General features: G+C 49.6%; 1 protein-coding gene and 1 non-coding gene across 8 annotated transcripts in view; both read left to right on the forward strand.

Moving 5' to 3' along the window:
- Positions 1-24,946, forward strand: part of ZDHHC14 (zinc finger DHHC-type palmitoyltransferase 14) — a 253,025-nt gene that overhangs the window by 78,857 nt on the left and 149,222 nt on the right. The window lies entirely within an intron of this gene.
- On the forward strand, positions 20,864-20,939 carry TRNAN-GUU (transfer RNA asparagine (anticodon GUU)). Its single transcript has one exon. It is a non-coding gene; the product is annotated as a tRNA-Asn (tRNA).

The following is a 24,946-nucleotide window of genomic DNA, read 5'->3' on the forward strand; positions in this document are numbered from 1 at the left end:
GGTCAGGGTCAGTTGGGAATGATATTTTCTGTTGCCAGCATATGAAGTTGGCCATTTGCTCTAAGAACCCTCGAGCAGAGCTGCCCTGGCCTGCGCTGCTCTCCCTTCTGGCCTCGGTCAGCGAGTAAGAAGAAGACACAGAAATGAAGGAAAGACCTCACGGTATTCACTCACATCTTCACCGGTCATTTACCATTATTTTCCCTGACTTGTGACTTCGGCACCAAGTCTGCATTCTCCGTTCTCTAAGGGGTCTCATCCAGCGCCCACTGTCTGGCCTCTCCTGTCCAACCCTCGCAGCCAAAGGCCACACTGACAGAGGGTCCCCAGGATGGAGCCTCAACCTCCATGCTGAGCCTTTACAGCCGTGGATCTGAGCTTGTCCTGTGTCCAGGTGACAAAGAAGAACACATTTGGGCAAATTAGAACACAACACCAAAGGAATGAACTCCTAAAACACTGGCGAGCACATCTGCTTTGAGGGGCTCTGCAGGGAAGCCGAGGAAACCGCGGGGTCCGCCCCTCCTCCACCCCATGCACGTGGGGCTGTTTCTCCTCTTTCTGGAGTCAGTGAACATGAGAATCTGGTCATTGTCATGTGTTCATGTTTAAGCCAAGAGGAGAGTGTTTTTTTTAGGGGGGGCTGGAAGGAGGGAGGGTGTTTCAGGGTAATTTTATATGATTGTTAACAAGTCTTTTTTCCTCTTCATGGTCCCCATGACGATGTTCTTTCTTTAGGCATAGCACTGATCTCGTGAGTGTTAATTAGACTCTAATAGTCCCCAGGAGCAGAGGGTGTTGTGAGTCTTCAGTAGCTTCAGTCTCTCCTTGTATTTAAAGTTTGTGCATTGTTTGACAACAGAAAATCTAGTCCATTGATGTCTGCTGTGTTGCTGGATACCATACCAGGACTATAAGGCTGTCGTGGAAGAAAAAGAATAGTAACTGATTTTGCTTTTTTCTTCTTGAAAAATGGCAACTCAAAATTCCTTTGGGATTACCTAGTAAAATTTTGATTTTTCTGATTCACATAAGAGGATAGACCACAGAGGTTCCCAACTGTGGCCTTAGCCTGGGGGAGACTGGGGACAGTGGTTCCTTCAGGGGGTCAAGAATCCAGCAAGTAATGCCGGGATCTATTTTTTCCTGTTTGGACAATGAATAAAATGAGTCTGTGCTCAAGAAGGCTCTTCTTCCTGCCTGCTCGCCAGGGATTGGCTTAGCAAGAGGCCAGATCAGGGCTGGTTCAAGTGCAACACGGCTCGTGGTGGAGAGTCTGATGTCATTGCTGTGTGCTTCTGTTTTTGGAATCTAAAACAACACACACATGTAGGGGCCTGGGAAATTCCCAGGTGGCCACGGCTTTGAACACTATTTCATTGACTCTGATTCAACTGAGGCATCTACCCTCGAATGGTACGAGGGGCTCAGGGTCCCTGGGGGGAAAGGTGAGGGGGCCCAGGGTCCCCGGGGGGAAAGGGGTCGTTAGTCATCAGTCACCTGTGGGCTGCGTCTCCTGCGTCTCTGTGAATACGTTGGATGCACACTTCTCTTCCTCCTTGTAATGATTGATACTAAAAATAGCTCTAACAGAGACATCAGGATACAGCTGTAGCAGCACATTGGGATCAGGCGAGTGGCTGTGGGTTTTGGAAGTTGACTTTCCTGAACTCAGAGGTGTGGTTTCTCGTGGCCCGAGCCGTGCTGCCCATGCCCTTCCCACTGGCATCTGGGTTGGTAAAAAGCATGCTCCCTACTCCTGCTTCCTAGTTCTTAGTTCTTTCTATAACAGCAGCTCTATTTTGCATTAAAATCTTTAAATTAGAAGCCCCCTTACAGCACATTCTTAGTCTAGATTTGAAATAAAAACAACGAGGGTGTTATGTTTGGGACACTGTGTACCAAGGACAATGCTATGCCCAGGTCTCAGGGCAGGGCAGGGCAGGGCAGGGAGAGACTGACCGCAGCTGGACACCTCCCTGCTGCTGACTAAGGGCAGAGCAGAAGAGCAGAGAGGGATAGTGGTAGGTGGGGCAAGCAGATCAGTGGTCAGTCACCGGGTGACTTCTCCAGGTGGACACCAGGAAGCACAGCTCCAGCACGGTCCAGCCACCCCTGTGTGCGTTGCCATCGACACCGACAGGACTTCCAGCGTTGGCCATTTATCGCTGTCGAAAGTCACCTTTGGAGCTCACAGCCCCTGTCAGAGGTGGAGCCGTTCTGGATCCTTATACATTAAGACTCCACAGCCAATTCAGGATCATTTTCATGTTTTTGAAAATATGTTAAACCAGTGGTCCCCAACTTTTTTTGGGCCACGGACCGGTTTAATGTCAGAAAATATTTTCACGGACCGGCCTTTAGGGTGGGACGGATAAATGTATCATGTGACCGAGACAAGCATCAAGAGTGAATCTTAGACGGATGTAACAGAGGGAATCTGGTCATTTTTAAAAAATAAAACATTGTTCAGACTTAAATATGAATAAAATAGAAATAATGTAAGTTATTTATTCTTTCTCTGCGGACCGGTACCAAAGGGCCCACAGACTGGTACCGGTCCGCGGCCCAGGGGTTGGGGACCACTGTGTTAACGCCCCGTCGGGTGGGAATCCTGGTTCAGCCTGTGACATGGCACCGAGGGAGGCTTTGTGGGTGTACATCGCCCGGCCTCGTTCCCCCCGATCGGCGCCCACGTTCATCACAGCACCGGTCATAGCAGCCAAGAGGTGGAAGCAACCGAAATGTCCTTTGATGGATGAGTGAATTTTAAAACTGTGGTGTATACATGCACTGGAGTACTATTCAGCCGTACAAAAAGAAGAAGAAGGAAAGCCTGCCACATGCAATAACATGATGAACCCAAGGACATCATGTTAAGTGAAACATGCCCGACCCAGAAGGACAAGTGCTACAGGAGCTCCCTTACATGAAGAGCTAAAATAGTCACACTCATGGAAGCAGAGAGCAGAAGGGTGCCTGCCAGGGGCCGGGAAGGACTTGCTGTTCAATGGGTGTAAAGTTTCAGTTATTCAAGATGATTACGTTCCAAAGATCTCTGTTCAGCACAGTGCCTGCAGCTGCTGTGCGCTTGAACACTTGGTAAGACAAGAGCTCTCCTGTTAACTGTGACTACCACAAGTAGAAAAAAGAGGTAGAGCAAAACACAAAAAAGAGAAAAGGAAGAAAGGGAGGGAGGGAAACAAGGAAGAAAGGAAAGTAGAGAGAAAGAGACTTCACTGTAGATGCACAACTGTAAATCTTCTCTGGGCTGACTTACAGTTTGGCCTCGTCAGCCTCCCCTGCGATGACTCGCGTGGTTTTCTGCCACCGCATGAAGTCATGAAGTCATGAAGTCAGCTCCTTTTCCTGTTTACCGGAAGCGCCCCTCCTCCGCTGCCAAGGGCTCCCCGTGGCCTCCGCGCCAGAGGGCAGGCCCGCTCACCCTTCCTCTGCTCCGCCTGGCGCAGTTTGTGGTGGTGCTCGCTGCAGGTCCTGTGAGCTGACCTCTGGTGTTACACGTACAGCGGTGGTTCCTTTGAGAAGACCAACAGTCAAATTTCCTCTGAGCCCTCCGCCTGTATTAAGTTCTGACTCATAAGACAGACTTGGTTTTCCTTCCTCTTTGTTGTGGTTGTGCTGCCTTCTACCACACCAGAGAAGGGAAGCGGCGTGGTCTCCGTTCTCAGCGTCTTTGCTCATGGGGTGCGGGTTCCCAGGACTGTGTAGAAAGGTCTGGCTCTTTCTGGTGAGAGAAAGCAGGTTTGCATTCTCTACGAGAGCCTCTCCTCGCTCTGCTGTGCACTGTAATTCTCCGACACGATAATGTCTGTGTGTGTGATCTGCTCTTTAAACCTGCCCCTGACCGAGTTGGACAAGAAGACAAGGTGCCAAGTGCCCGGCACGGTCACCGCCAGCCCTGCCCGGCTTTGGCTCGTCCCCTCCCCGCCCGCCCTTGGCACCGATCCCTGCTGGAGTCGCCCACTGTGAGCACCGGACGGACGCTCTCCACTGCAGAGCTGGGCAGGCTGGCTCAACGGTTTGGCTGCGACGCTCAGGCAGCGAAAAAGAAGAAAATGGCCCCGTTTCATTTCTAAGGGAATTTCCTGACACTGGGGAACAGTGTCTTTGCCCCAGCGACTCTTGTATTGGCTGAGATCAAGTCGTGGGCAGACACACATTATTTGACGGAACCCTGAGTAGTAGATAGTCAGCCCTGCACAAGAGCGTGGGAGAGGGCCGCCAGGTGGAGAGTTCGTTGGGAAGCGCTCGGCTTGGAAAGCGGAGACTGAGAAAGTGAAGAAAGAGAACACGTCACATGTGTGTCTCGATGTTGGGGACATGGCACAGGTGGGGATGTTGACCTTGGAAAGTTTATTTCTCACACCCGTAGCCTTGCTCATCCACGTGTGCCTTGCTTTATAAAGCTCCCCCTTGCCCTCCAATACACCTCACCAGAGGAAGCAGTTATTGACCCTAGAGGGAGAATCATCCCAAATGAAAAGAAGCCGGTGGCTCCATGCGGCATGCCCACCCAGAGAAGTTCCTTCCAGGTGAGGGTGGGCATTTCGAGTGGATAGGCTCTTAGATGTAAAGTAATTCTCAAGTTGGGCAGATGTTTGCTGGAACTTTGTCCCTCTCTCCAGCCTCCCCCCCCCCGCTTTTATCGATCATATCTAAAAAATACACGACTGATAAAACATTTAAAATGCTAGTAAGCATATATTTTAAAAATCAGTAATAGAAACTCAGTTCGTGTTGAACTATTTCACCATTACAGCCGCAGGTAGACGTTGAAAATCCTCCTTCATTCTGGCGGTTCTGAGGTTTCTAGAGATTGATGAGACCGGTTCCCTGCTCTTGAGAAGGCTGCAACCCAGAATGTTGAGTTTGTATGTATATTTTATTTTGTTTATTTTTTAATTGATTTTTAGAAAGAGAAGACGGGAGAGCGAGAGAGAGAAAAACATCAATCTGTTGTTTCCCTCAGTCAGGCCGTCACTGGTTGATGCCTGTACGTGCCCTGGCCGGGGATAGAACACGCAGCCTCTGCGTGTCGGGACGAGGCTCTAACCGCTGAGCTACCCGGCCAGGGCCCGTATGTATGTTTTGATACTTGTACCTGCATAACTTTGTTCTTACTTATCTATTCTGAATAATTCCTTTCATCTGGTAAACAATTCATTTCTTTTCGCTTTTTACTCCTGTGACTACATATAGTTCACTGAGACCAGGAATTGTTAAATTGTTCTTGGTTTTGCTCATAGTGGTGTTCAATATGTACTGTATTATCGACTGATTTAAGGATCACTTCTACGCTTCAAATTACATTTATAACTTAGAAGTAGGTTTTAGGGTGAATGTATGTGAAACTACCATTTGTCCAAACTCACTGCTTTTTTTCCTTGTTACTGTAAATGAAGATTTATGAAAAATAATTACGTTCTCTTCTTTGCCTCTTCGAATTTATCCATCGGCCCCAACGCTTGGTGGCTCAGAAGGAACTTTGTCAGGCTCTCCCCCGGTTCCTGGGCTGGGTGTGTTTGGCTGGGGGGCGCTTTGGGGTTGGGATAGTTCGAGCAGCTTCAGTCTGGCACTGACCGAGCGGAAGCCCGTGGCCCCGTCAGAGACGAGGGTGGCTCCCGTGTGGCTCTGACCGGAGCCGTGGGGCCGGCCAGCCAGCCGCTCTCCCTCTCCATGGGGGTCCTTCATCTTCTTCATGGCTGGTGGTCTGGGGTGTGGGGGTCCTTCATCTTCCTCATGGCTGGTGGTCTGGGGTTGTCGGATTCCAGAGGCGGCATTCCAAGAAACCAAAGCTGCAACCGCAAGGCTTCTCGTGTCTTAGAAATCGCAGAAAAGACTTCTGTCCCATTTCCTTGAACAAGTAAGTCACTAAGACCAGCCCAGATCAAGGGGAGGACAATTAGGTTTTATCTCTCAAAGCAAAATCTAAAAGTTTTTGTAACCACCCTTAATCTACCACATGACATAGTAAACTGTAGTGTTTTTTTTTTCTGTTTTTTTTTTTTTTACATTTTAATGATTGCTGATTGAGTTGGACCAGTTAACAAAGGGAGACTTACTTTTGTTTTAGGAACCACGAAGATGTTCAGTTCTCCCACCATGCCATGAAATCGTAGAGTATGGCAGTCTTCGACTGCGCCTCTACTCCACTCGTAAGCCGAGTCGAGTACAGGTCCCGTCTCTCTGATTTGTGAGAGCCTTCCTGAGAACTGTCTCCTTGAGAACAGGACTCCTGGGGAAGACAGAGGGCACAGTGGGTGCGGGAAAGACGCCCACGCCCATGAAACCATAAGCACCCTCATAACAACATTTCCCCCTGGAACTCCAAACACTTCAATGAAATAAGCCAGGCTAGTTAGAACCCTTCTTCCTGGGAGGGCCTGCTCTCAACCACGACATCCAGATAGTTAGCGTCGTTCTACTTAGCAAGAGCCTGTAAGAAACACAGCCCAGCAACACCCTGCCTCCTCCCAGGAGGAGCTGATGAGCCTGTGTGTATAAGGGAGTGAGTGACAGGGGTTGTACCCTGCATTGTCACCCACAGCCTGACCCTGTCAACGTAAGAAACTAGCAAACCTGCCTGACCAGGTGGTGGCGCAGTAGATAGGGCGTTGGACTGGGATGCAGAGGACCCAGGTTTGAGACCCTGAGGTTGCCAGCTTGAGTGCGGGTTCACCTGGTTTGAGCAAAAGCTCACCAACTTGAGCCCAAGGTCGCTGGCTCGAGCAAGGGGTTACTCGGTCTGCTGAAGGCCCACGGTCAAGGCACATATGAGAAAGCAATCAATGAACAACTAAGGTGTCGCAATGAAAACTGATGATTGATGCTTCTCATCTCTCTCTGTTCTTGTCTGTTTGTCCCTGTCTATCCCTCTCTCTGACTCTCTCTCTTTCTGTCCCTGTTAAAAAAAAAAAAAAAGAAAGAAACGAGCAAACCTGAGACTTTTTTTTTTTTGTATTTTTCCAAAGTGAAAAGCAAGTGGGGAGGCAGACAGATTCTGCATGTGCCCGACCGGGATCCACCCGGCATGCCCACCAGGGGGCGATGCTCTGCCCATCTGGGGCTTTGCTCCGCTGCAACCAGAGCCATTCTAGCACCTGAGGCAGAGGCCATGGAGCCGTGCTCAGCACCTGGGCCAACTTTGCTCCAATGGAGCCTTGGCTGTGGGAGGGGAAGAGAGAGACAGAGAAGAAGGAGAAGGGAAGGGTGGAGAAGCAGATGGGTGCTTCTCCTGTGTGCCCTGGCCAGGAATCGAACCTGGGACTTTCACGCACTGGGCCGATACCCTACTGCTGAGCCAACTGTCCAGGGCCAAACCTGAGAACTTTTATAAGTATATTTGAGGAAAAACTGATGACAGTTGCTGGGAAGCAAAATATCAACAGGTTGAAAAAATGCTCCTGAAATGGCTATTTTCCCACTTATTTTTACGTAAGAATCAGAGTGTAATGCGTAAAGGGGGTTATGTGAAATCCACTGGCGATCGCTCACAGAGGCGGGAGAAAGCAGAGGGGAATCTCTGGGATTGACGGAGAGAAAGACGAATAGACAGACACCTCGGCGGGCATAGGGCATGAGGATAATAATGAGAGGTTAGGCCCTGGCCGGTTGGCTCAGCGGTAGAGCGTCGGCCTAGCGTGCGGAGGACCCGGGTTCGATTCCCGGCCAGGGCACACAGGAGAAGCGCCCATTTGCTTCTCCACCCCTCCGCCGCGCTTTCCTCTCTGTCTCTCTCTTCCCCTCCCGCAGCCAAGGCTCCATTGGAGCAGAGATGGCCCGGGCGCTGGGCATGGCTCTGTGGCCTCTGCCTCAGGCGCTAGAGTGGCTCTGGTCGCAATATGGCGACGCCCAGGATGGGCAGAGCATCGCCCCCTGGGGGGCAGAGCATCGCCCCTGGTGGGCGTGCCGGGTGGATCCCGGTCGGGCGCATGCGGGAGTCTGTCTGACTGTCTCTCCCTGTTTCCAGCTTCAGAAAAATGAAAAAAATAAATAAATAAAAAAATAATAATAATAATGAGGGGTTTGTGGTCTCCGCTCCGCCTGTGCCCTGAGAGGTCTGGGGAAGGTTACTCCTCCATCTCAAAGGCCCGTCCTTTTACATCTTAAGGTATATTATCAAGTATGTTATCGTAGATGCAAAAAGACAAGAGACAGGCTCAGTTAAGGCGAAGAGTGACCTGTGTTAGGGAAAAGTACGGCCCTAGGACATGACTCTCCACCAGGAGCTGCTTTTAGAGTGTTTCAGTTGTCTGACCATCCTACCTCTCCCGAGCTTGTCAGGTTCCGTATGTGGCCCTTTCTTTTTCTCTCATTCACAACCCAAACAAATGTCACTCCTCAGGCAGTGTTTCTGGGCAGCTGTGCCCTAGATACCCCTCACATCACCCCATGAAGGAAGCTAGCTAGGCGTAGGAGAAGCGGGTGTCACAGCCATTTTGGAAGTCGAAGGACGTCACCTGAGGCGATATAAGCCAGGTCGGGCTGTGGTAACAAACACCGCGGAATTAGAGCGACTCAGGACAACAGCAGTCTGTTTCGTGCTTGGGCTACATGACCACTGATGTCAGCTGGGGTTCTGCTCTAAGCTCCTTGCTCTGGAGCCCAGGCTGATGGAGAAAAAGTGACCTCCAATGTTGACAGCCATGTGTCAGGGGAGAGAGGGTTCTGGAGGGTAACGAGGTGCTCTGGCTGAGAAGTGACACCCATTACTGCCACTCACAACTCATTGGCCAGAACTGTGTGCATGGCTCCACCCGCCCACTCACCCACCCACCGGGGCCAAGATAGAGCCTCCCAGGTGCCTGTAGGGGGGTGGGGTGAGCTGGGAATGTCTGGTAAACAGCTCTAAGTCCACCACAGGCCTTTGACAGTATCCCTCCCGGCCCTCTTCCTCACTGTGGGTTACAACCGGATGGTTCTCAGTCAGAGAGACCCTGACCCCCACCAGGAAGCTGTGTGACATGTCCCCTCTATAAAATGGAGACTAATATTACTTTGAGGGGTGTTGTTGTGAAGCGCTATTTTATAAAAGTTACAATTTCTGAACAGCCAAAAAAAAAAAAGTCCAGTATTCCACTGTCTTTCAATCCTACTTTCCCCAGATAAGCCAATGTCTGGGATTCTAGTCTAAGGGTGCAAAATCAATACATTTTAAAATGCAATTATATATGGTTGAGAAATTGGGAGGAACCAAAATGAAATGGTCAGTCATAGAAGAGTAATTAATAATGATACACTGACTTTATAAAATGTTATACAGCAAGGTCCTGGCCGGTTGGCTCAGTGGTAGAGCGTCAGCCTGGCGTGCAGGAGTCCCGGGTTCGATTCCCGGCCAGGGCACACAGGAGAAGCGCCCATCTGCTTCTCCACCCCTCCCCCTCTCCTTCCTCTCTGTCTCTCTCTTCCCCTCCCGCAGCCAAGGCTCCATTGGAGCAAAGTTGGCCTGGGCACTGAGGATGGCTCCGTGGCCTCTGCCTCAGGCGCTAGAATGGCCCTGGTTGCAACAGAGCAATGTCCCAGATGGGCAGAGCATCGTCCCCTGGTGGTCGTGCCGGGTGGATCCTGGTTGGGATCTGTCTGACTGCCTCCCTGTTTCCAACTTCAGAAAAATACAAAACAAACAACCCCCCCCCCAAAAAAAAAAGTTATACAGCCATAAAAATAACAAGGAAGATGATATAACAACATGCAAACTGCCCAGGATAGTCCATTGATTAAAAACATATTAGAAAGTTGTAGATACTCATTTGACCACAAGTATGTGCAACTAAGTGCAGTTGAATAAAGACTGGAAATAAAAATGCCCCCAAATGGCAGGTGCCGTAAAATTGTAAAAATACAAATGTTCTTCCATGTTACTTACATCATTTTAAAAACTTTTACAGACAGAAAAAACTTTGAGACGATAACCTAAATGCATTCATTTACATATGCAGATTTATTATGAGAAACTACCCCATGGTTGACGTAGGTAAAAATACCACACAGATTATCTTCAGCTTCTGAACCCAGTGGAAGAAATGGGGTCAGAGATAAAAAGAAACGTTTTTAAAAAGCAAAAAATAATAGAGCATCATGCTTAGGCAGCAACATGCGTGCACACACCGAGAGTGATGTCTTCCAAATGTGAGTCGGGCTAGAAAGTTTTGCCACGTGAAGAACTGTTCAGGAGTAGAAACCTCTTAAGATCCGGAGCTGGCCCGCCTGGACAGCGTAGTGGACAGCCCACCAAACCTTTGGTAGTTATTGGGGGGGGGGGTCGCTATGTCAGTCTCCCGTAGAGACAGGAAGGACTGGTGTGTGGGAAAGGGGTCTTTTTCATTCCTATCATTTTGGGTGTGTTTGTGAGATGAGCAAACAAGACTTGGGAAGCATTTCGCTTTAAATACTTGCATAGTTTGCATGTTCCTGGTGATTTCTGCATCTGCTGGAATTCTGGACCAGCGCCGCCCCTCCTGTGGACCCCCACCCCCACCCCAAGGACACCTGCTCCTCCCCCTGAGCCTCCCCCCAGCTGGGATTTCCCCTGCACATCTGGCTTCCCCAAGGGGATTCCAGCCTCTGCAGAAGTGGTTTCTGCTGGTGGGTGCCCCCTCCTGTGAGGAGGGAGCATTATCACAGGAGGGCTCAAGAATAGCTGGGGAAATGGCTGTCTTTGTGCAGAAAATAGAAGCTGTTTTGCTGAGCACAGTAGCTGTAAACCCCCCGGGGAGAGAAGCCGTCCTGAAAGCTGGAGCTGGGGAAAGAAACAAAACTTGAATTGTCCCGGCCTTTGAAAGCACCCCTCTGAGCCAGCTGCCTCGTTTTGTGGCCAGCGCTTGGAGATGCTCAGAGACCCTGTGTGTCTGTCCCCTCATCTGTGAAGTGGGCGTCACCGTGGTGCCTCCCTCCTGGGTCAGAGGCAGTGCTGCCCAGGAAGCGCTCAGCGTGGTGCTGTTCCTTTCCTGAATGGAGAATGCAGATGGCACTCCTGCAGGTGGGCGCAGGGGCTGAGCACTTCCTGCACTGCCCTGCCCGCCCCGCCACCTGGCCAGCACAGCTCCAGTCCCCAGCGGGGCGGCAGGATCCACCTGCGGAGGCCCTGGTTTCTCTGGTCCTCAGCCCAAGCCCTCTGATTAGGGAGTTGTGGTGGCGGACAGTCCAGCTGCAGGATCCAGCATGGACAGTGTGTGCCCGGGAGAACCCGAAGAGGCTGCCTCAGCTCTCTAGACGCTCACGGGAGAGAAGTGGGCCTACTCTAGGAAGTCAGGGAGAAGGGGGCCTTTGGAGACAGGTTCGGGGGCTAGCCCGGGACAGGCTCTGGCTGCCGCCCGTAGGGATGCACGCCTGTGGGGGAAGGAGGGAAGAATAAAGGAGGGAAAGGTGTAGACCTGCTCCTAGGAGGGAGAATGCCTGCTAGGTTCTTGGTCCTTGATGGTCCGTTTGTTTGTTTGTTTTTTAATTGATAGAGAGGACAGGAGGGTAGGAGGCAGGCAGAGAGAGACATCAATTTGTTGTTCCACTTATTTATGTATTCACTGGTTGTTTTTGGTTGTGCCCAGATGGGGGATAAAACCCCCAGCCTTGGTGTAGCAGGACAATGCTCTATGAACTGAGCTACGGGGTCAGAGCTGCTCCTTTGTTTTGAGGGTTTTTAAAAGCTGGGAGTGTAGGGGAGGATTTCAATAGAATTCTCATCAGCTTCTCCAGGTGTGTTCTTTCAGGGTCTGGTCAGCCCCAGGGCAGGGGGCATTAGTCACGGCAGCTGGTCCAGGTCACCCACCTGGTTTTGCTGCTTTTCTGGGCCTGTAGCTAAAATATAACCGAGGTGTTATCTCTGGGGAGGTGACCTTCTGAGTCCAGCTGTCAGTTAGTTGCTGGGCCAGTTTGTGTGGCTCTGTCTCTGTTTCCCCATTCCACTTACCAGGAATTTTCCTAGTTTCTTACAGACCTTCCTCAGAGGCTTGATTCTGGGAGTAAAAAACACAATTTTAATGCCAGAATCCACATTTACTATGTAAATTAAAAAAGAATCAATCTAGGGGTGATTTTCTCTTGTCATCCCCGCTCCCTAGCTAGGTGGTACTTCTCTGTGAAAAGCAATCAGAAACACATGCTCTAGCAGTAGCGCGTTTGAGAAACTTATCACAGGAAAGTGATGTGCAGGATCCCGCTGGAGAGGCAGGTGCGTGGTCCTTACAGGTGTACACAAAGGGCTGCTTGGCTCTTCGATGCGGACCAGTCAAGTAGCAGGTTTATGCCTGACTGCATTGATCCGTGTGCCGGACCACGTCACCGCATGTCACTCTTCTGAATAATTTTAATGTATAGTAGGCACTGTGCTTTGAAAAGCAAAGATAGCAAGATGATAGGTGCTTTTAAAATCCGTGGCCCATTTTAAGAGAAGTATTCACTTTTTTGGAGGGGGATTTTTTTTTCCCAAAATGAGAAGTGGGGGGGACACAGTTAAACAGACTCCCACATGCGCTGGACCAGGATCCACACAGCATGCCTACCAGGGGGTGATACTCTGCCCATCTGGGGCGTTGCTCTGCCACAACCAGAGCCATTCTAGTGCCTGAGGTGGAGGCCATGGAGCCATCCACAGTGCCCGGGCCAACTCTGCTCCAATGGAGCCTTGACTTCGGGAGGGGAAGAGAGAGACAGAGAGGAAGGAGAGGGAGAAGGGTGGAGAAGCAGATGGGCGCCTCTCCTGTGTGCCCTGACCAGGAATCAAACCTGGGACTTCCACACACTGGGCCGACGCTCTACCACTGAGCCAACCAGCCAGGGCCTATATTCACTTTTGATTTTCAAATGTATTCTTGTGAACCCATAAATGTAGAAAACCCCCAAGTTACATATCAAGTATATATGTATTTCAAACTTATCTGTATCATAAAAAAAGAAACTTACTTGACTAAACAGTTCTTCTTAGGCAAACATTGGCAAAGATGGGTTATGATAAAAATAACTTTTCAAATAATTATTTGAGATCTCTATCTCGGGCCTAGATGGAACCCCAGCCCAGCACTGGGTCACATAGCTGTGATGTCTTTTTACATTTAGGAAGATGTCACACTCCTTTTGCCTCTAGGACCTTTGTCATTTATTTGTGTTGCTGGAACAGACAAGAAGGGCTTCTCCTACTTTTTTCATTAAAATATTAGGAGTTCTATCATACTGTCATACGAACGGTACTAACTTTCTTTTGACTCAGGAAAAATAATGAGCAATTTCCTATTGTGTCTTGGTGCTATGTGTCTTATCCTTGTAGACATTAATTAAAGACCCTTTGCTGTGCAGTTAAGATATCTGTCTATGTAAATCAACTTGATTTTAACACAGAGCTGTAAAGTAATTAAAACAGTTCAGTGCCACATCCTGGATTGATGAGACAGGAGACCGGATAGTAAGGAACGAGAAAAATCCCTTGGCAAGCGGCATGGGGAAACGGAGATGAACTGAGGAGCAGTTTCCAGCCAGGTACAGAAGAGCACCTCCCCAGAGATAACATCGAGGCCACAGTTGTAGCTCCAGGCCCAGAAAAGAAGCAAAAGCAGGTGGGCTACCTGGACCAGCTACAAGGACTAGTGCCCCGCAGCCCCTGCCCTGGGGCTGGCCAATCAGTGAAGACCAGGGCCCTGCAAGGGCACACCTGGAAAAGCATGAATAGCCTGTTGAAATCCTCCCCTACACTCCCAGTCTTTAAAAGCCCTCCAGACAAGGGTGCTCACCTGGGCCTCTCCCTTTCTCCTTCCCCTCTTCTTCCCCCTCAGGCGAGCATGTCCCAGACTCTAAGGGTCCCCGGGAGACCTGCAGCCGGCGGAGCTGTGGGCAGGGTGGACAGTGGCAGCTCGGTCCAGGCCAACCCCCTGAGCCTGTCTCCAAGGCCCCCTTGTCTCCAACTTCCCAGGGCCGGTTCACTTCTTTCCCTGGCGGTTTCCAGGGAGCCGAGGGAGCCCCGCCTAGGTTCTCCCTGTCGCTGCTTCTTCCTTTGGCCCTTCCTTGTCTCACTGTCCCCAGCTTTAATAAATGTACTGTCAGAATCACCTGGACTTGTGCTGTGAAGTCTTTCCTACACAAAGTCAAGAACCCTTGCGTACACTAGCGGTTGGCTCTAGGCAGACCCAAAGGGCCAGGTCCCTGTCCAGTAACCAGAAGGTCCTCATCCAGGAGCGTATCACTGAAGACCTTTGCATTAAACATGTGCTCAGGAGTTTTATCATGTGTATAATACATACAGCATATGTGTAAGTCATGAAGCAAGGTGATAAAATGAGTACTCATAAACCCACCATCTAATCTAAGCTAGAACTCGAGGAACAGAGCTATGCCTCTCCTACAACCTCACAACCTTGGACTCTTACCTTTCCCCAGCGTTGGCCACAATACTACATTTCACATTTTCATTATAGAAGCTAGATTCAGATTTGAGACGTCCATTTTCACGTTTTGTTGTCTTTACTCCCAACCATTTTGCTGAAAGTGACTTTCTAGGGAGTGGACGATGTACATGTTGACCAGACTGGCTCTCGCTAGCCTCGTGCACACGCGTGACCGTCCAAGAGTGGTGCTGGCATTATTTCTGGGGCGGGCCCACGAAGGACACGGTTGGTTCGGATTGTTCCTGTGTACCAGCCTCTGCTGCCGGGCACGGTCTGAGTCACAGATCCATTAGAAAGTTTAGCTTGGTATCCTTCACGCTTACAACATGGAGTAAATGCTTAACAATGTTTGTTATATTTAATAATAAATGCTCATAGAAAAAATGTAGGTGGAAGACGTTTCAGTCTCATTTAAGATCAGTTTGAGTATGTGAAGTCCACTATGCATCTATATATAGTAGATACAGGTAATGTATTTTCTCTAGCTATGAATTATGACCGATCTAGCAAGTGAGTCAGATCTAAGACCCCTCTAACCCAGCAGTTCCAAGGGGTAATCCATGTGGAGGCATAATGTCAACCTACTGCTCTGAGTGGGAGACCCCTCCTTCCGTAATCCCGCTGTACTCCATCTGTCTGCAAGGCGGCGTGGACCTTGGAGCACAACTTTCTGATTTCAGGTCCCCGCTCAACCACTAACCGGCTGTGTGATCTTGAGCAAGTTACTCAGCCTCTCTGTGCCGCAGTTTCCTTTTATGGGAAATGAAGCTATAATACTTCCTTCATAAGGGTGTTTAAAAGCTCTTAGAACCGTGATGGACACATCCTAAGTAGGCCGTAAGAATTTGTTGTTATTATTTTAGGTGTCTTAAGATTTTTTCGTATTTTGTTGCCCTTTATTGGGAAAGTGCTTCCTAACCCGGACACCCAGCAGGGCAAGGAGGGCTCTTCCTCTCAGGGCTCGAAGCTCCTGCCGAGACTTGTGTGTTCAGATTGAGTTCCCTCCTCCCTCGCCCTTTCTCAGCTTTCCTGTGGCTTTCTCAGAAGCTGTCTGAGTTGACACAGATTTTTAGCACCTGCTTTTGCCTCAGGCTCCTGAGCTCAGAGGAGGTTGGTTTTTATTCTTGAAGTGTAAACAGAAGTGGCAAGGAGATGTTTACCTTCAAACCTGCTCACCTTAGGAGGACAAATATGTCAAGGAGAGAATTCACTCAAGCCCCAATACTATGTGTGTTAAGCCGGGTTGCCCCTGGGGCATGCCTAATGGGGCCCTTACTTTTCTCCTGGACCTCAGGTGGTGTGATGAGGGAAGACTGATTTCCACAGGAAAAGTGTAAGGCAGGGATTCCCACCCCGTGCATTGAAGGAGACAGGTCCTTACCGAGTTAGGTTGTGCTTGGAAAGGAGGAGGACAAAGAGGAAGCACTCTCCTGACCTTGAGTTCCAGCAGACCCATCTCCTCCTCTTCTACTGAAAGGCACACGTTATAACTCCGTTCTTGAGATTCCTTCCCGAGCTTGGAGCCGCACACGGTTCCTTCCAGGACTGCACGCGTGTATGCGCTTGAAACTTTGCGTCATGCTGGCGTGTCTTTCAACACAGTCTTGTTTGGGCTGCGCTATTCATGTTGCTTTTAACTGATCTCATTGCTTAGGAACAAGAGTGGTGAAAAGAACAGTGTTTGTAAGTTCTGCGTGAGGTTTGTGTGGTTTGTACGAGTTGAGACTGGCCTTGTCACAGTGTTATCCTCCTGCCTTTTCATGTCACCGTGTGGACGTTGGTGACGGCAATGCAGCCACGTGCCACATAACAACGTTTGGTCCGCAGCGGACTGCATGCACGACGGTGGTCCCGGGGGATTATAATGGAACTGAAAGACTCCTCTCGCCTCGTGACACGTAGCTGTCCTAACGTCATAGCAACAGTGCATTACTTATGGGTTTGTGGTGATGCTGGTGTCCGGTGTGTATAAAGGCTACAGTGGTGTATACAGTGTGTCCTAGGCCTTCACATTCACTCTCTTCACCCCCCATGTCCTCCATGACGCACCCAGAGCAACGCTCAGATCTACAGGCTCCACTCATGGTAAGTGCCTTATTCAGGTATTGTTCCATTTTTTTTATCTTTTATAATACCATATTTTTTCTGTACCTTTTCTATGTGTAGATACACAAATACTTATCATTGTGTTACAGTTGCCGACAGTCTTTTCAGTAGAGTAACATGCCCTGCAGCTTTATAGCCTAGGAGCGGTGCAGCCCAGCTGGGTAGTAGGCTAGACCATCTAGGTCTGTGTAAGCGCACTGTGATATTTGCACAACGATAAAATCGCCTAATGATGCATTTTCAGAACATATCCCTGTCATTGTGATGCATGGCTGTAATTTCCATCCTAATAATTGAACTAGTCCATTGAATCTGGGTTCATTGCTCATTTATTGCCCCATGAGGGCAAGGACCTTATCGTATTCATTGCTCCAGTGCCAGCCCTTAGAACTGAGCCTGGCACATGGTAGGGGCTCAATAAATATTAATTGACTACATGTAAAACTGAGTTGGCCATGAAGCACCCTCGTACAGGGGGTTGACTTACGACTTTCTATAATGCTCACATCTGTTCCACGGACTGTGGTGATGCTTCCATCATACAGAGGGCGCTGGCTAGGGAGGGGACCGTGCAGAGGTGTCATGGAAACTGCTTTTAATAATCACTGCGACTTTCCCACCACATCATAACCAGAATCCCAGAGAAGAATTGAATTCAGAGAATGAATCTCAGTGAATTGGTTAAGCTAGACAAACTTTTTTATTCATAACTTGACTAGTTCTTGGCATGTAACACCCCTACCAAACAAACCTACATCACAACATCACAACACTCACGAAATAGTGACTCATAATCTGATCTTCACATTCTGGGAGTTGGAGTTTTCTGGGCAATTATGCTAACACATAAACTTGGCCTCTGATAAGTAGCCGACTGGAAATGTTTGGTTCGAATGCCCGAGCAGAGTGAGGACAAGTGTGTGGAACATTCTAGTGTCTGTGTTTCGTTTGCTGTTCCTCCCTTCAAACGATCTACATGAAGGTCAAGCCAACCAACACCCTCTTCGCAGACCTCGGGCTTCCCAGCCTCACTGGCCTGAGTTGTTGCTGTTGGTGTGACCAGTCCTCTCTGTTCTGGAGTCAGGATTTGATGACCTCTAACGACCCTCGGAATGAGCGCTTCGAGTGAGGTGAGGTGGTGTGAGGACGGACCCCGGCCCGCTGTCAGGGCGTGCTGACTGCGTTTGGAGTCACAGTTCTCTGTCTGGGCAGCTCTTCCAACCCGAGCCTCTGGCAGCGCTCACCAAACTGCAGGGACGACCTTCTGTGCTCAACTCCTTCTTAGAAATACTGCTTTCTCTCTGTGGACATTTCAGCGTGAGGTTGTGCCTAACAAAACGGCACTTCTCACACGCAGCGTCTGACCGGGAGCGTGGGGCAGTGCACGGCCTGTCCCTGACGTTCATCTTTATAGCAAAACTATTAACACTGGGTGAAATAGACTCTTTGAGCTTTTTTTCTTTTTCTTAATTGGTGACCTGATTTGTTTTATATAAAATCACAGTGGGAAAATGTGAGAGTGAATGTGCGCTTGCAGTCATCATGATGATGGGCCTTAATTGAGATGTAGTACAACCCTTAAAGCGTTTCATGACAATTACCAGCTAATTCCTAGAATCCCTTCCACTATCAGGGCGATTATTAGAGTTCCGGCCGAGACGATATACAAGAAGTGGTCCGGGCAGCGGTGTGTGTGTGTGTGTGTGTCTGTGTGTGTGTCTGTGTGTGTGTGTCTGTGTGTGTGTGTACTCTAGTCTCCATGACGAGGCCAGGCTTCTTTATCTGGGGGGACTGCAAACTGCATGACTTACTGTTCTCTTTATTTATTTCTATTTGTAATCTGATAAAATCTTCCCATGTGATGAGAAATCCAAAGGCACCCAAGGCCGACGAACCCAAGCGAACAAACTGGAGCCAGAATTCCTCTCTCTGCACCTTTCCCACATGGACCGTGTCTCTGGCAGAAGTCTGCAGAGCTTCCGTGGCTGAATTAAAAAAAAAAAAAAAGATAAACCTTTTAAAAGTCATAATTTAAATAATCACACCTGTATCTCCCGTTTCTGAATTTTTTCCATTTTGGCCCTTGGGAAGTAAGGTGACCGTGATTGTGTGCCAGTCGGTGGTATTTATTTGGGTGCTGCCAGTTACTCGAGGAGCCTGGGTGTGTGTGTGTGACCGACTTCAAGGTGTGTTCCTGGGCACGACTTAGGGAAACAGAGCTCTCCTGTGTGAGGCTCATCATCGCGTTGTAGCCAGCGCTGTCACTCAGCTTGTCCCCAAAGCCTGGCTGCCCGGTGATACTCAGGGTCACTCGAGTCCCGCATCCTGGTGAAGCGTCCCCGGGCACGTGTCCCCTGCCTGTGCCGTCTCGGGCAGTGGCTGGGCTCTGCATGACATACCTCCGCGCAAAGTGAAGGTGGAGGATGGGATGAACGTGCACATCCTTCCGGCTCTGACTCTTGCTTCCAGGTGTGTGTTCTCATTCTCCAAGTCAGAGCTGGAGGCATTTATAATTTATATATATTTCCGTCCTCACTCCAGCAAGCATGGAGAGAGCGCTTATGACGTGCTAGGAGCAGGGGCCAGAGGGGAAGATGCTGACTGCGCTCTCGGGATCAACACGCGCCTCTGGAATAGGGTGACACCGTCAGTCCTCAGCAGTGTGCGGCTGACGCGCTGGGGTCTCCGGGGAGCCGGAGGGAAGCCCTTCCCAGAGGAGGTCATGCTGGAATGGCTCCTTTAGGGAAAAATGGGGTCCAGCGGGGGGAGAGGTCAGGCAGGGCTGGAGAGGGTGGGTCAGGCTCAGGGGCAGAATGCGCAGGGAACCAGAGGGGAAGCGTGCTGTGCCCGGGACCGTCCTGCAGGTCAGGGCGAGGTGACCGGGGAGAACATCCCTCTCACTAGGTCATAATTAGGGTCAGTAAAGCTGATAGCAATGGGAGGATTTGCTTTGTTTTGAAATAATGTAGATGTTGGAATCGTAGACTCTCAGACCTAGAAGTGAACTTGAAGCCCTAACTGCTGACAGATTCTCCTTGGACTGATTCGGGCCTGGAGGAGACCCTCCTCCCCTCCCTCCCTCCCTCTCTCCCTCTCTTCCCCCTCCCTCCCAGCCTCTGTTCCTCTGTGTTTCTGGCCCTCCTCCCTCCCTCTCAGGGTGCAGAAATACCCCTTTGCCCCCCGGCCCCGGCTGCCTAGCTGGGGAGCGTGGGTTTCGTCCTGGCGGTGGACAGGCTCCGTCTCAGAAGGGTTTCAGGCAGGAAGGACACGTGGTTGAGTAGAGAGGTGGAAGGGAGAGTGGCAGCTGCTCTGAGTCAGTGGGTCCATCCTGCTGGGGTGGACTCAGTTCCATCAGAGCCCTGGACAGAGCCTGAGTTGCATTTGGAGTCCCTACAGAGCTGCCTGGTCTTTCGTCCCCTGTCCACCATCAGCCGTTCTTGCAGCCTTGAACCTCAGCTTCTTTGCAAACCTGTGAGGATGAAAGGAAACCCCAAATAAGGGGGAAAAGTGCTGTCAGTCTGCAGTGACCGAGTCCTCACTGCACGCCCTGCTGACCATTATGCCGTTTAATCCTCAGAACAACACTGAGGTGGAAACACCAGCCTATAGATGCTGACTGGTCCAAGTTTGTAAACGGCGGGGCTCGATGGAACCCCAGTTATAGCACTTAACCTCTATGCTTACTGCCTTCCAGGAGCACGGGGCCTGGTGCCCCGTAGGGAGTCGGAACTTTTCTCAATACGATGATAGCGTTTGTTATTATTAGACAAGGATCTGAGAGCCAGGAAGGAACTGAAGGAAGATGGTGGAACCGAAGCTAGCAGCCTCACGACTGCCTGGCATGTGTTTGTCTTTTTCCTGGGGCTCCCCGCCCCCAGGCAGGCCCCTCCAAGCAGGTCCACCAGAGCTGCTTTCTCTACCCCGTTCCACACCTCAGAGGCTCGGTCAGGTCCCCGCCCCCTCCAGGTGCAGGATGCCCCTGAGCTGGGAGCGTGCCCACGTGGGACCTGGGAGTTCATGCCATCCCTTCCCAGGGGAGGAAAGACAGTCAGCCTCACCATTCATGCACAACCACCGCCCCCACCCGCACCCCACACCGCCTGGCCGTCCTCACGGACTGCTCTCCTTATAGCCTAGCATTTGACAGCCGACTTGCTCTGTAATTCTGGGGAGGGAGAGGGGTGTGATAGAGGATCTGGACTGGAAAAGACTTGGCTGGGCTTCTCTCCTGCTCTGTGATTGGACTCCGGGCCGGAGACTCTCCCAGCGTGAATCTCATGGAGCCGGGCTCCTCCTCGACTTGAACCCACGTGCAGATTCCAAGGCATACTCTCTGAGGGTCTTTGCATCTTGAAATCCACTTCCTGGCCCTGGCCGGTTGGCTCAGTGGTAGAGCGTTGGCCTGTTGTGCGGAAGTCCCGGGTTCGATTCCCAGCCAGGGCACACAGGAGAGGCGCCCATCTGCTTCTCCACCCCTCTCCCTCTCCTTCCTCTCTGACTCTCTCTTCCCCTCCCGCAGTGAGGCTCCATTGGAGCAAAAGATGGCCCGGGCGCTGGGGATGGCTCCCTGGCCTCTGCCCCAGGCGCTAGAGTGGCTCTGGTCGCAACAGAGCAACGCCTGGATGGGCAGAGCATCGCCCCCTGGTGGGCGTGCGGGAGTCTGTCTGACTGCCTCCCCGTTTCCAGCTTCAGAAAAATACAAAAAAAAAAAAAAAAAGAAAGAAATCCACTTCCCTGGGGCCCAACAAACCCAGAATCAGTGCAGGTCCTAGCAGAGGGTATGGAACGCCGGCATTTATATAGGAGCATATATTATAGAATAAGTGCCGTCATCCCGTAAGAAAGCCAGAAAATTTTAGCCAAAACTCAGGAAGTATGAATAGCATACCTATTCCTAGGGGGATTTAAGAGCTTAGTTTTCAAGTCCTCAATAGTCCCAATGCTTCTTTCACAGCCTCGTGCAGCCTGGCTCTACAGAGGAGAGCCACCTGTTCCTTGCCCCACCCTTCTCTCAGGGGTCCCTGGTCACTAAGGGTCATGTCAGCACTCAGGATGGGCCTGGTGGGGAGACCGTGGCTGTCCGCTGGCTGATTGGACCTGGTAAACTGGGGTTTGCCTGTTATGTGGGTTGAGTTTTAACAACAGCACATACGTGTGCCTGGATGGGGGCATCGCCGGGTGGCCGGCGCCCCTGCAGCTACCTGTTTAATTTCCGTAACCCGGATGAGGATGTGTGGCTTGTCAGTGTGAAGAAGAGTTGCTCCTCGCTTCAGTCTGGTGTGCAAGATCACACTGCATTTGCTCTCTGCGGTAGCGTCAGGGTGTTCTGTGCACGCACGGGGGCTCGCAGCCGGTCCTTCTGTGTCGCGCAGCAGAGATGTTTACAGACTGAAGACGTGAGCAGCTGCCTCGCCCGACAAACGGTCCTCCTGAGAGCTCAGGGGACTCTCACGTCGCTCAGCTGGTTTCCTCTCGTCTTCTCAAAGGGGACTGTTTAGGGTTGAAGTTTTTAAAAAGTGTGCCGGGGTCCAGCCCCGGAGGGGATCCGGGGGTCCCACAGGAGGAGACGGCGTCGGTGAAATCGAGTGAGAGAGCCGAATTCTTTTGTTTCTCTTTATTCTCTGGTTAGCATTTACTGCCAGGCATCTCTGCTAAATGCTAGTATAGCTCCCTTTTTATACACACATACTGAGTTACAATTACATGGTGTTAATCATTGCTTCTGTTTCACTATGTTTACATGTTTCCGGATAACAGTTAATTTATATCTATAAATTACAAACCAGGTAGCAAATTATTCAAAGTACAAAGTAACTTGAATAGCGATAACAACATCGGTAAAAGCTTTTAAAGTATTAGTACTAATAGTTAACTAACTTGACTGCTGTTGTGAGTCAAGGGGCAGAGAGAGATTAGCAGACGAAATCATTAAGGACTAACAATGGACCACCGCTTGCTCAGGTAAATGGCTTTGAGTTTAAGCAGTGTCCTACTTTTTCTCACAAGATTCTAAAAGGCTTGCCTATAAAGAAATTGACATAACATTAAGAGTAGCTTTCACCCAAAGATATACAGAGTGCACTTGAAAGATAGCCTAGTAGCAACATAATTTCAGAAGACATTAACTGTTATTATTTCTATGGATTCCCCTACATTCCTCTCATTATCAAAGAATTTTGGAAAGTATGTAAATCTCATGAGAACATCTCATTGAGAAAGCCTAGCAATTGCCTTTAGTCAAAAGACAATTCTCTTAGTAAAACATTCTTTTCTTGCTGACTGCGCTCTCATCCTGGGCCACACAATGGGCCATCCTACTATACCTTACCTAAGGTACTATTGTCTAGTCAAATATTACTTATTTATTATATTTAAACACTAGTTAAGTTCTGACTCTATTCTTCTCAGAGTGTACCACTATCTTCAGATCAAATAAGCAAGAAGAAAGGAATGTTTCTCTACTTTATCACATGAAAAGGCTAGGGAGGAAAAATGTTGAATTAAGTGAAGGCCGAAAGGTGCTCTGTGCACAGCCACTGCCTCCTACCCATTCACAAGTCACAATCTATTCTTTCTAACATGATTAAGAAGGAATTCTCCTACAGACTTAACCCTTTACAAGGGATATCATAGCCAGCCTCTTATGTCTATGAGCCCAGCTCAAGGGGCTTACAGGCTTTTCTGTGGAACTCACACCCTCTGTCTCATTTCCAAAGAAATCACTACGAATCTACAGGGAAAGCACGGTACTATTATCCCTGTGCCATAAATAATAGCACACACCCAGAAAAGGGGGGATATAAGGCCAGATTAATTCAAAAAGTCAAAGGGGGAAGTATCGTTGTGTCTCTCCTTTGGGTGACTTTGTCAACCCGCAGCCATTGGTCTTCTCTGCTGTGACTTTGTCAATCAGCAGTTTTTGATCTTCTTCTGCTGTGACCTTGTCAGCCAGCAGTTGTGGGTCTTCTCCTGCTGTGACCTTGTCAGCCAGCAGTTGTGGGTCGGCTCCTGACAAAAATGGAAACTTAAAATTTTCCATTAAGTTTCCAGTAAGTTGCCGGAGACTTAAATTGTAAAGTAAACCAGATCCAGAAAACAAACTCCCGTGTCACCAGAACAGCAGAAAGTGCACCAGAGAAAACCCTCTGATAAAAAGCCTCGGTGTTTTTTTTTTAAATTTGCAAGAAAAAAATGGGCAAGTTTTTTTTTAGAAATAAATCTTTTTTTCCCCCCTTTCAGTGGCTTTCATTGAAAAGTTAAAAAGTGTTGTTTCGTTATTCTCATTTCTTAGAAGTTTGCATTTTTTAAAAAGCGTTTGGGGGCAGATGTGTGTTGAGGCATGCTGGCGTGTCATCTGGAATTCGGAATGGGGGAAGGGGTTGGTTCTTAGGGAGGGGGCTGAACTTGGTGAGACTGGAACGCAAGGCTCTGGGTGCACAGTGGCAAGTCTCACTATGTCCAGGATCAGAACGCCTTGCCTTTTTTAAGGTGGTGACGATTTCAAAACATTGGCACAGTTTCGCTTCAGTCCTTACAACATCCCATGAGGTCAACAGAGCAGATATTTTCTCTGGCACTTTTTAGGACGAGTTCTTGTTGTTTGGACTTCTTCACACACTCAACAAATATTTATTGACCCCCCTACGGGGTGTTTCATTCGAACAAGACAGATGACCCATCCCCTCATGGAGCTGACGTTCTGGTGAGAAACGTAGTCCAAGAACAAGTGAGCCACACACGGTGACAGAGTGCGAGGACGGACATCCTCGGGGCCTTGAGACAGAGAAACATGCGTGGGGGTGGAGTGGGGAACCCCCGACCTCAGGGAGTCAAGAGGAGAGGCCTGAGGCCCGGAGAAGGAGCAGGGTCATGCGCGGTGGTGGCCGAGGTGGCAGAGGTAGGAGGGTGACCACCAGTTACTCAGTGCCTATAAATACCAAGCCCCTTGGTGAGAGCTTTACAACATTTGTCTTATGTGAATCCTAAGTGCCCTATTTTGCATATAAGAAAAACAAGGCTTAGAGAATAAACTATCTGGGGCTCGTGCAACCAATGGTTTGTACAAGGATTTGGCCTTATGCCTTCGTGATTGGCCGTGGAAGAAGGCACAGGAGGATGGGAGTGTGGGCACCTTGCGCGGGGAAGGGGCAGCAATTAGAAAACTTTCAGTTTTGGAAGCAGCGCCATGACACGCTGACCATGTGACCAGCAGCATCCATTTAGATCAGTGGTAGTCAACCTGGTCCCTACCGCCCACTAGTGGGCATTCCAGCTTTCATGGTGGGCGGTAGCGGAGCAACCAAAGTATTAGTAAAAAGATAGATTTAGCTATAGTAAGTTGTTTTATAAAGGTTTATTCTGCCAAACTTAGTGAAAATCCAACATAAAGCACTTGGTAAATAATTATTATTATGTGCTTTAACTTGCTGTAACTCGGCTTTATAAATTTT

This window comes from Saccopteryx bilineata, chromosome 12 (genome assembly GCF_036850765.1).
Source record: "Saccopteryx bilineata isolate mSacBil1 chromosome 12, mSacBil1_pri_phased_curated, whole genome shotgun sequence".
Lineage (NCBI taxonomy): Eukaryota > Metazoa > Chordata > Mammalia > Chiroptera > Emballonuridae > Saccopteryx > Saccopteryx bilineata.